Source organism: Tribolium madens, unplaced genomic scaffold (genome assembly GCF_015345945.1).
Source record: "Tribolium madens isolate multiple individuals breed KSU strain unplaced genomic scaffold, Tmad_KSU_1.1 Scaffold_2;HRSCAF=44;Tcas5.2_LGX, whole genome shotgun sequence".
Lineage (NCBI taxonomy): Eukaryota > Metazoa > Arthropoda > Insecta > Coleoptera > Tenebrionidae > Tribolium > Tribolium madens.
The window spans coordinates 8275756-8287733 of record NW_025400995.1 but is presented as its reverse complement, the minus strand read 5'-3'; the positions used below and the strand labels follow the sequence as shown (position 1 = coordinate 8287733).

Below are 11978 nucleotides of genomic sequence, written 5' to 3'. Positions count from 1 at the left end.
TTTCAAGTCGCTCCAAGCAAACAACAAACCTCAACAAAACAATCCAAAAAAACAACAACCCACAAATTAATTGAACTAATATTAAATGAATCAGGAATACACCGTGTCAGTGTGCGAAGTCTGCATGGCATACGAGCATCACAACTTTAGGGGCATTAAATTTTTTGAATAGGATATAAATAAAAATGTTCAGGTAAATCAAAGATTCACAAAATTATTAAAAAACAGGAATAAAATAAAATAAACAAAAGAAATAAATAAAAAATGCCCAAATTCTTACAAATTAAATAACACAGTTATAAAAAAACACTAAAGAAAACACTATTTAAAAATAAACTCAAAATATCATACGAACATTATCGTTTACATCATATTCGTGAATTCTCAGATTTCTTTTGCTTCCTTACGTTGCACTACCTCTTATCCAATGTTTATTTTGTCTTCGATGGGCAATTTTAAGTGTATTTGGTATTTGGATCTTATTATTAGTAACTTCTCAACACAGTTTGGTAATTTTAATCAAAGCCTTGGTAAGTGTGAACGTGTGAGGGTGCGAGTGCCATGAAAAATTAGAGGTCCTATATTACAATAATTTATTATTACTCTACATGCTAAAATAAAGTAAGTAATTTGCTTCTTTTATTTTTTTATACTTAAATTATGACCATTTTGTATTATGTATAGACCCGCTGCCCCACAAATACTAGGTAAACCTTATACAGATAATAATAAATCGATGCTCTACTTTGACCACATCTAAAAATTTTCTTCCTAATAAGATTTTAATAACGATTCGATACGGCCGTAAAATTAAGAAACTTTTGTAAATTTTTAATTGAATCCATTGATATTAACACCAAACAACTATTTGATTTCAAAATGATCAAAATAAATAATGGTCATGATTTTTTTTAATTTTAGATTGAGTTACCTAATATTATTAAAAAAAAATGCAGAACTCAAAGCTAGGCGAGTTAGCAAGTTAGGGAGCGTTAACAACTCGATTTTTAAAAAAATATTTTTATTTCCATTTAAAAATTATTATTACGCTTATTTTATTATTATAACTTCACTTTTACAATTATTTCAATTAATTCATTTTACAATAATGAATAGCTCGAGAGACTAAGACTTAATTAACAAAACTAAACTTAAAACTTGAACTTAACAAAACCAGACTTTAATTTCAGATTTGAATTCAGACTACAGACTACAATGCGTATGTTCTATCCTGAATTTATAATATAAATTATTGCAACGGCTGCAAGGTTTTTGATGATGGTAAAGCGCGTGATGTTTACGTCTCCTTATGGAAGCTTCTATGCTGATCCATAGGCACGTGGATGGAAATAACATAACACCTCCCCCGTTAGATTGAAAATTTGAGGATGGTTTGCGACACCAAATTTTCAATTGGAATGGCTTATGGTATGGGCTGATTTGCTGCTTGTTCCTTGATTCTTCTCATCATAATTTTGGGATAAAGACATTTTGTCCAAAGTAAATAAAGAGCGGTAGCTATTAACAAAACATAAATTAAAATTGTCTAAATGCTTGTATTATAGGAAATTGTTTCACTATCTTCTTTTCGAAGGTTTGTTGGATTTGTTGCATTTGATGATAAACGGATTGAAGATTGCTCAAGTCGATTTTTTCAACTTGGAGAGGTTCTAGATGAAAATCTTTTTTTTGGTAATTTATTTTGAGGTTTCGATTTTTGGAAGTTGAACGGATATCTTCTGATAAACTGGGTCTTGATAAGCTTGAAGGGTTGTCCAGTTGATTCGAAGTTTACATCCAACAGGAACGACGATTGCATAACTTCCTTTGATTGATTGAGATTCTTCATCTTGATTACAAATTGAAGTTACTGGTTGTTCAGTTGGAAAAATTCCTATACATTGATTTTTGTTAATTTTCTTTAATTTGTACGTCATTAACTTGAATTTGCAGGACTTGACAGTCTTGATAATTTTGGGTAAATTTCAGAAGTTGAACTTCGCATGGTGCATCTTGAGATAATCTTGTTTTTTGTGGTAGATTGCAAATATAATCGTCTGGTTTTGCTTCATTACATTTTTCGTGGGTTAAGGTGAAATCATACTCCTTAAGGAAAAGATATTTGTGTGACGTAATTATAACTTGACAAAATTTTAGAGTGGAGCAGATTGGAAATGGGTACAAATGGTAACAATAATAATTTTCGGATTCAGTTAGAGGAACCTCGAAAATAAATGAGAATTTTCTATATTTTTCATAAGCTTTAATTTGAATTATTCTCTCATATAGTAAGACGTTCTCCTTTTTAGGTTCAAAAGCCAAATTTTTATTATTAAGATTCTCTTTATCTATTTTTAACTCATTGAAAAAGTCTTCATGATTTATTATCGAATTATGCAGCGTATTAAGTTTATCGATGCTGCTTGCAGTTTCTAGATTTTCCAAAATTCTTAACATTTCTTCAGAAAATGAAATTATTTGAATAAAAATACTGTGTAAATGTACAAGAAAATAAAGATCAAATCCGGCGGTGACTGTTTTGTTTACTATTTTTTTCAATGTCAGAAATTCTTTTAGCAAAAAGTAATTGATTATTTGTTAATTTGGAAATTGTGGTGGTAAATCTTTCAATTGCAGTTGTTAAAGAAAATTGTTCATCAAGTAATAGTTTTTGTTTATTTTGTCTTGATTGTAATTTTGAAATAATTTCTTCATATCTTTTGCCGTCTTCATTATCTAAATTTCTTATCTAAATTTCCTGTTATTACTTTAATCGCACTTCCAAAAATATTAAGTATTCCTCTTTTTGTTCTTTTATTTTCTGAAATTGTGTTTGGAAATAATTGTAAAATTCGTTTATCTATTTGAATAAATAACTCATTTATAATGGAGTAAATCTTTCTGAAAATCTTCTGAGTTATTATCATTGAATCTATTTCTACGTTTAAAAGATGGTTATATACTTTGTTTCTATTATATTCTGATATTAAATTATCAATCTCAAATATTCTTATAAAGGTCCAATGATCTATAATATTTCTCGCTATATCTAACTTTTGGGGTAAAAGTTCAGCATTTTCAATTATTTTTGTCACTGTTGGGGACTGGAAGGATCGGGAGATGTGGATCCAGAGGATAATCCTGCAACAGTAGTTCTTAAATTATCTAGATGTACTCTTCTTGTTTGGTTATTTTGATTTTTCAGAATGCAAGTGTTATCATTGTTGATTGATTCAGTTTTGTATGGTCCTAAATATCGATCTTTTGACTTATTTCGATCAGCTAAAGGATTTCTTTCGTAAACTGTTTGACCAATTTTAAAAGTTGTTTGTTGTGATTGTTTATTTCTTTTATTTATTATTCTTTTTTTTGCATTTGCATTAGTTTTGTCATTTCATTGTAAATTATTTTCATTCGGTTTTTATGATCGACATAGTATTGTCGAAAATATCTGGTATATCTGGTGTGTCCAAAAAGTAATTCTAAAAGTTAAATTTGTTACTGAATGAATAGAATTATTGTAACCTATTACTGCATAAATCATTGTTTTGTCTGGAGGGTCTTTAAAATTTTGTTTTAAAATTCTATAATGTTCTGTGATGGTTGAGTGAAATCGTTCAATAAAATCATTTGATTGTGGATGTCTTTGATTTGTAAAATGTACTTTAATTTTGTGTGTTTCTAAAAGTTTTTGTACTGTGTCGTTTTGAAATTCAGTGCCTGAATCAAATGTTATTTTTTCTGGAATATCGTAATGAGAAAAGTAAACAATTAAGGCTGTCCGGGAGTGAGCGAGCAACTCGGTTTTCGGCACTTATTATTCATTTCCAAAAGCAACCAGCAATACACCCTGACAGAGTCCAAACTCAGTCTTCACCTGCGTTCAGAGGTTGGGTTAGTAAGGGTAATAAATTGTAAAAGGACATTTAACTAACATTTTAATCCGTTCAATTTGTAGAAGTGGCTCCAAAAACTTCTTAGAAAGTTAAACATTGTCTTGAATTTTATAACTTCAAAAGAAGTCGATAATTTAACCATTCCATGAACTGTACCTGATACCTATTTCCTAATTAGAAAGCAGGGCTCACAGGTAGGTATAACTGGTGCACTTCAACACGATCGACAATTTGGCATGCGCTCGGGATATTATTATTGAATATAGTCTAAAGACATAAATGTTAATATCGATTATAATTTATATTTAATTTAATTTTTAATTTCAGACAACATACAGTTGCTCATTTAAAGATTTAGAGTTGGTCAATGAAAAAAATAATGGTTTAGTGAGCACTTTTTATTTGAAATGCCGGATGTGTTTAAAAAATGAAAAAGTTACTACCGATAAGGAAGATGGTTGTCTAAACTCACTAGCTGTTTCCGGTGGTATTTCAATTGGGATTGGATATTCCCAGTCTGAAGAGTTATTTTCTGCTATCGATATTCCTTTCATGTGCCACAAGACATTTACTGCTCATTCTCGAACTATCTCTAACAAAATTCAAGAAAGCTTATGGGAAAAAATGCAAGCTGCAGCTACAGAAGAAAAACAWTTGRCCATCGAATSTGGGGACGTTGATGAAAATGGGACTCCGATTATAGCAGTAATTGCTGATGGAGCATGGTCCAAACGATCGTACCGTACGAACTATAATGCTGCGTCGGGAGTTGCTTCCATCAYCGGTGCCAAAACTAAAAAAAATTTGTTTTTGGGAGTGAGAAATAAGTATTGCACAACATGTGATAGAGAGAGTGTCGGGAAAACAAACTCCACAGTTCATCATTTGTGTTTCAAAAATTATAAGGGACCATCCACTGMYATGGAAGCTGATGTGATTTTGGAAGGATTTCGCAAATCATTTGAGATGTACGGATTGATATATGGAAAATTAATTGGAGACGGGGATAGTAGTGTTTACAGAAATCTTCTACAATCTGCACCGTATGGTCCCCAGTTTCACATTGAAAAATTAGAATGCCGAAATCACGTAATCAGGAATTACGTTACAAAATTAAATGATTTGAAAAATAATACTGCTTTTGACATTGAACAAAGAAAAATTTTAGGTGCTAAAATTGAAAAACTACGTACCGCTGTTACTTCTGTCATTGCCCATTGGACAAAAGATAACTCCAGTTCATTCAGTGAAAGAGTGACTAAGTTGCAAGAAAATATTACCAATGGTGTCTGGCATGTATTTGGCAATCATCGGATGTGCATCAACACGTACTATTGTACGTCTAAAGATCGAGAAAACAAAGTTGCAGCAGGCGAGCAGGACGCAACCACAACCAGTTACTGCTTTTGAAAAAGTTACCTTACTGAAAACAAAAGAAGTTGGTCTAATAATTGTTTTAGAAGACGACTCTGCACTTGTGGAAATTAAATGTCCAGCCACATCAAGAAATGTCACCCCAGAAGAAGCCGTACGATCAAAAAGGATTAAATTTGCCAATCTGGTAATGGCAAAATTGAGTTGAAGAAAAATCATGCATATATGTACCAAGTTCAAGGTCAAATGCTAGTTTCCAATATTAATAATAAAGCTTACTTTGTTATATACACTGAAAAAGGTCTAAGTTTTGAAGTAATTTATAGGGACGATGAATTATGTAAGAAAATGGTGGAGAAACTGACAAAATTTTATTACGGGGCTCTTCTCCCTGAAATACTTGATTCGCGGCGAAAACGCAATCTACCCATTAGAGATTTTTATTTGTCATAGTTATTCCATTATTGATAATATTGTATAATAAATTATTTTTTCTGAGTATTGTTGCCATTTATTAAAACTCTTATAAAAAATAAATAATCTTACATGCCTACAAAGCACACATTTTTTCGGAAAAAAACATGGTCAGGTAAACTTCAAATTCAAAAAACAAGCCGTTGTGTCTATTTACAAAACTTACCTACATTATGTATGCAGGTACAAGATAAATTCTAGCCCAAATCCCATTTTTTTAATTTTCTATTACCTAATAATATTTGATTATCTACAAAATTTGTTTGTTTTTTCAACGTTTCTGCTTCTAGTTCTGTAATAATATTAACTGATTACTGATTAGTATTATGCTAATTACATGATAAAGCTGACCGAAATCCGTCCTTTGCTTGGGTCGGGACGAGGGTAGGTAGAGACCCTCGATCCTCGACAGAAGCGGCACTGGCAACGCCTCCAGTGGTAAAAGCAATGAACTAGGAGGCATTTTAGGGCAAAATATATTTATTAATAATTTAAAAACAACAGCGTTTTATTACATGGTGTTTGTTGAATTAGTTAAGAATTAATATTTTGTAATAAATACCAAAACCCTAAAACGAATCTTTAGGTCTACCTTAAATATCGTGACTTTTACATCAATCACAATATCTCAAAAATTAAACACTTTTTTAAAAAAAGGCCAACGTATCGGCCTATAGAATATTCTTTTAAATTATCTTACAAAAAACAAAATTGATTACTTGAAAAATGACTGAGTAAAGTTGTTTTCAAGTTCACCATTTATGCATTTTTGTTCTTTTTTTAAAAGCATTAAATTTTTTTAAAAAAATCTCAACGTATCGGCCTGTATATTTAAAAAACCTTTATTTTGATGTATAATACATGAAATTCTGTTGCATATTAAGAGAGTAATCTTGTTTTCAATATACCAACGTCTCGAATCGTTGGTCGCGGACACACTTAATGTCAATCGCGTTTTTACTTAGAATGGGGTATGCTTATGCTTGCTAATTTGGTAAATGCGTCAATTATTGTTAAAAATGTTTTTTCTTCAATTGTGAATAAATCAATGTTTAATTGTTGAAAAGGACAGTCTATTTGTTGTGTTATGTTTAAAAATATTTCTGGGGGGTGTCTTTCATATTTTGTTTTCTTGCAAATTTCGCATTTATTAATAAAATCTAAAACATCTCGATTTAATTTTGGCCAATAATATAATCTTTGAAATTCAGTGTAAGTTCCTCGAATTCCACGATGATTAGTTTTTCCTTCATGATGATTTTTAATTAATTCTTGTTGTTCATCTTTATTTGTGACTAATGTAATTCTTTTGGTACATCTTTTTAAAATTGGGGCGTCAGCAGTAAATGTGTTTGAATAAGTTCGACAAAAATCTTTGTATAATACTTTCATTATCGAAAAAGCAATAATAATRTTTTTTGGGTTCACAAAATTCTATTAATAAATTTTTGATTTCTTCCTTATTATTTTCTTGTGAAATTTGGGCTTTAATTTTTGTCATTCCGTTTTCTTCGGTTACTTTAGGTTTTTGCGCACTTTCGAAACCTGTTGTTATAAATACTTGTCTTTCTTTTCTGTCAATTGCTGCTTCACAAATATCGATTGATTTTATATTTTGTAAATTTTCGTACCGAGAAATATTTGAGGTTAAAGTTGATAATGATTCTTGTGGTGAAATTGGTCTTTGTGTACCTATAGGGCCTGGAATTTGTGAATTATGACTCGAAATTGATCTTGCACTTGGTATAGGAAGGTCTGATAATACATTTTCTGGTGTTTGAGCGCGATTCGGAGAACTTAATTTTTCAGTTTGTAAAAATTCTGGGGTTCGTAATTCTCTGTTTTCTGATTCAATTATTTCATTGAGTAACTGTCCTAATTGGTCATAGGGTTGTACTATGGTTGATCTAGCGTCAATTTCCATGGGATAACTTTGAATTCGCGATAAAGCATCAGCATTTGTATTGTATTTACCTTTTTTATAAACAATGTGGTAATCATATTCTTCCAATTTTAATCTCCACCTTACTAATTTTGAATTTGTTTCTTTGAGTGAAAAAAGCCATTGCAGGGGACGATGATCAGTATAAATTGCCGTAAAGATAGGGTCTGAATTATTTTGTTGCCCAAACTATTGCCAAAAGTTCTTTTTCAATTGTTGAATATTTTTGTTCTGTTTCATTTGTTTTCTGTTTTTTGTTCTAGAGGCATACGGGATTGGTTTGTTTCGCCAAATTTTTCTTGAGACAAAACTGCACCAAGAGCTACGTTTGAAGTGTCTATTATTAATATAAAAGGTTGAGTATATTCTAATACCGGGTGCTAGAGTTGAAATATCCGCATTTGAATTCGAATTTAGCGCCACCTCCTGGGGTGGAAATAGATGTCACCCTAACGGTAGAAAAAAGGGCGGATGCGGGAGTGAAACGAACCAACGCTCTCTTGCAAATCAACAAGTGACCGATCCAGACATGTCGGGTTCCTCTCATTTGTTTTTGAAAGTTTTCCTTTTGTTTGTTCAAGTGTTTTGTTGTTGTTTTAACTTAAAATCAAAGCTTTTGTAAAACCCCGCCGTTTTGTCAAACAATTAAAGCACCGATTACGTGGAAAAACACATGTGTGAACCGCATTTTTTGGAAAAGTCGTGCTATTTCCTAATTTCCGAGGACATTAGCCTGTTAGGGAAATTGTTGTCAAGGTAGGGTTGAATTCTTTAATTAAAAACGCCGTGTAACTAAGATGCCGTCGGAAATTTCCCGCCATAAAAWAACCGCCACGCGGTATGACGTCATGGACGCCATGATAGAGTTTGTAAGGTGTATCTATCAAAATACCTCCAATCCGCTTAGGTTTCTTGTTAATTTGTATTCATGCATGTGCATTAGGGTTTTCTAAATTTGTATTAACAATTATTTTTGAGATTTGTTGTGTGGGGGCGTCGAGGCGAGTCCGTGTTTTGTTTTTCACGTGTTGGTAAATTTAAACTGTTGTTAGTTTGCGATAGCCTGTGCATTTGAAAATCGAAATAGACAAACTTAAACTCCAGTAAATAACTCAGAACATTTTCCAAATTATCATTTCTTGTGACTTAAGTTGTCGGTTTGTTTCTGTCAAACAACGAAAGAAAGAAAGCGAGCCCACGGGAAACCAGTACCTCGGGGATGACTTGGGAAAGTTGCTTATGGGATTCACTCGGGAGTTTTTTTGTGCGTACGAAAGAAAGAAAGTGTGCCCACGGGAAACCAGTACCTCGGGGATGACTTGGGAAAGTTGCTTATGGGATGCGCTCGGAAGTTTTTGCGTACGAAAGAAAGAAAGCTTGCCCACGGGAAACCAGTACCTCGGGGATGACTTGGGAAAGTTGTTTATGTGTTTAGCTCGGGAGTTTGCAGAGAAAAGGTGGCGTCGAACCGAGGGGATGACTTGGCAAGGTGTTCCACACAGTAGTTTCAAACAAAACCAACCGCGCTGTAGTTTTCAAATCACCCGCGCTGTAACTTAGTCGAACCGACGACAAGAGCCAAGATTAATATTCTCAAACTTCGTATTTTTGTGTGCCCGCTAACTTCATTACCATTGAACTGAATTTCTGTCATATTAACCAATGTTACAACCTAGTTCTCCAATACTCTTTCATAATCTAAATGTAAAACTCGTCTACAGTTTTGTTTTTGTGTTGTTGTTAGTAAATTCCATGTTACCATCGTTTTAATCAACTCCAAATAGTTGATAAATTAATAGAGCATCTAGTCTACGGCGTCCCTAACACTTCGAGGAATTTAAGCCATTGTTAACCCACGAAACCGCTTTGTAAATTGTCTTACATGTTGTAATTGTTTTTTGTTATGTTGTTGTTTGATAATATTTAATAAACATTGTTTTTGGACACGGTTTTATCCGGTCCTTCCTGCAGTTTTTTTTTGTTTTGTGTAGTTTTTAATGTTTTGCTTTTCAGGATTTGTCGTTTGTTTGATTGTTCATAACTTTTTGTTGCCGTTTGGTTTTTTGTTTTTTTTTTCATTCACACTGCACTTTGATTTTCTTTATTGTTTTACATGACTGCAGGAAATAAACAATAAATGCTTTCCTTCCAATTTGAGTTTTATTCGTGCCCTTTCCATTTTGAATATCACGCATGCGCATTCGAACAATTTGTCCACCAATTTTTGACAAACACAACGTAGGTTCCTAACCACTTCAATGACGATCACGACTTTTCGGCCATTTTGTTTACATTTGAATTTGGCGCTCAGGTATTCACTTTCGGCGGGCAGGGAATGGCCTTTTAGGTCATCACAGAGTATTTAGCTACATCGCAGTTAGGAGGCAAGTAAACAACACCGATAATTACCTCACGAGAGTTTATACACATTTTTACAAAAACTCAATACAGGAACACTCACATAACACCTCACAAGGACTAAAAGCCTTCCTAGCTGCGATGAGCACACCACCACGAAATGATTTAGTACTGTTGGCTTCACTTCTGTCAGATCTGAAAACTTCGTATCGATCATCAAATACATCTAGGCTGGAGATATTAGATGACAACCATGTTTCGGTTGATACAACCACACTATAATTTTCACTCAAGCAGGCACAGTAAAAGTCATTAAGTTTAAACTCCTGCTGAGGAAATTTTGATCCTCTTCATTTGTGCTGACGCTTAAATTACCTACATATATGTGGGGACTTTAGGAGGAATTGCTTTAAATTTAGAATTATCCAACTTTCCAATGCCTGTCATATAAGATCGTTTTTTCTGTAGAGTAGATGTCGCATTGTTTTTTGGGGTTCGAGCACGCTTTTTGTTGACTACTTCTGTAAAATCATTTTAAAAAAGATTTTCATTTGAATGAGTCGAAGCTGTGTTGAGAACATCAAAATTGGAATTCGTTGTGTTTATTGTAAGCGACGTTATCACAGGAGAAACTATCGCTTCTTTGCTGCTGGCCGCGCTTATCGTACTTTTTGTAGAAATGATTAATTTTCTAGACGTATTTTGAGTTTTGAAGTTTTTGTTTAGACCAGATTCATTACGTGAAAAAGAAGCGTTACGTTTGATATGAACTGGGTTACTGACTGGGCGAGTAGTTAAAAAACTTACCAGCTCAATGTTAGATTCTCTGAGAACAGTTACTTCATTACGCAACTTACCAATTTCAGAGTGTAGGGCTACAGTTTCGGACTTTATAATCCCGCTCACAATTTTTGCAAAAGGTGGGCTTCGTAAGAAAGCGATGATGGCAGCTGATTCTCCGTCCATATCAGATGTAATTTCGGTTTCAGACGAAGCTGAAAAAACACCAATGTTGATACCACAGCACTATACCATATTACAAATTTGGCCATTATTTGCTTTCTTTTTGCATTTACCCGCACTTTCATCGAGAGTTAATGTGGGCACGTCCGCACCGCCCGCCATGTTAACTCAAAAAATGATTGTAAACGGAGAAATTTGTTATTATATCTTACTAAAGCGTGATAGCTCCATCTCTCTCACACCCGTGTAAAGCATTGTAGCAAAGTTTGGACACACTAAAAGTGAAAAACGGCAAAATGCGGAGACTAAGCAAAGATAGAAAACGAAAATTTAATCAAAAATCTATGGATCGCGAAACTTTCATGGCTGAAAAAGGCCTAAAAGTGACTAAATTTCTATTTAATTTATGTTTAAAAAAGACCTTAACCAAGAGTGCGTTGAATTTCAGTCTGACAGYTCGCGTCATTATGGTTCACACTCTTTAAGAAAATCAAACGAAAACCTCGCTAATACGGTTATAAACGTTGTGTGTGATTTGAAAAAGGCAAAACGATGAAGTAATTTGTATTTGTGCAAAGACCGGTGTTGATTTTTTGTAAAGTGCAAGTTGGAGCCAAAGCGCCAAAGGTGTAAATACTCAGAAGGACGAACGGTCATAGGAACGAATTATCAGTGGTCCGAATGCTCAGTGGGCCGCCGAACTGCCGTTGTCTGTGTAAAATACCGCTTCGAAAGATTTTTATGCACATTGATGATTCGTGAACTTTGATTTGAGGTAAAATAATATCCCTATCTAACATTGCCTGCTTAAAATGGAAGATTTGAGACTCAAGTCCATACAAAGGAAGTTTGACGAAAAAATCTGTATTAGGATTGAGGTGACGGAAATAATGCATGAAAAGTACGGTGAAAACTATGCAAAACCAGTGTCGAACATTTGCGGGTCAGGTATTGTACTTGGGGGCGAAGTA

General features: G+C 33.4%; 1 long non-coding RNA gene across 1 annotated transcript in view; it reads right to left on the bottom strand.

The window, feature by feature from the left end:
• Positions 1-1120: 1120 nt before the first annotated feature.
• Positions 1121-11978, bottom strand: part of LOC123006643 — a 47089-nt gene continuing 36231 nt past the window's right edge. The window contains exons 2-3 of the long non-coding RNA XR_006412824.1: positions 10902-11039; positions 1121-2106 (exon numbers count right to left, since the gene is read on the bottom strand). This is a non-coding gene — a long non-coding RNA (uncharacterized LOC123006643). The remainder of the gene's footprint in view (positions 2107-10901; positions 11040-11978) is intronic.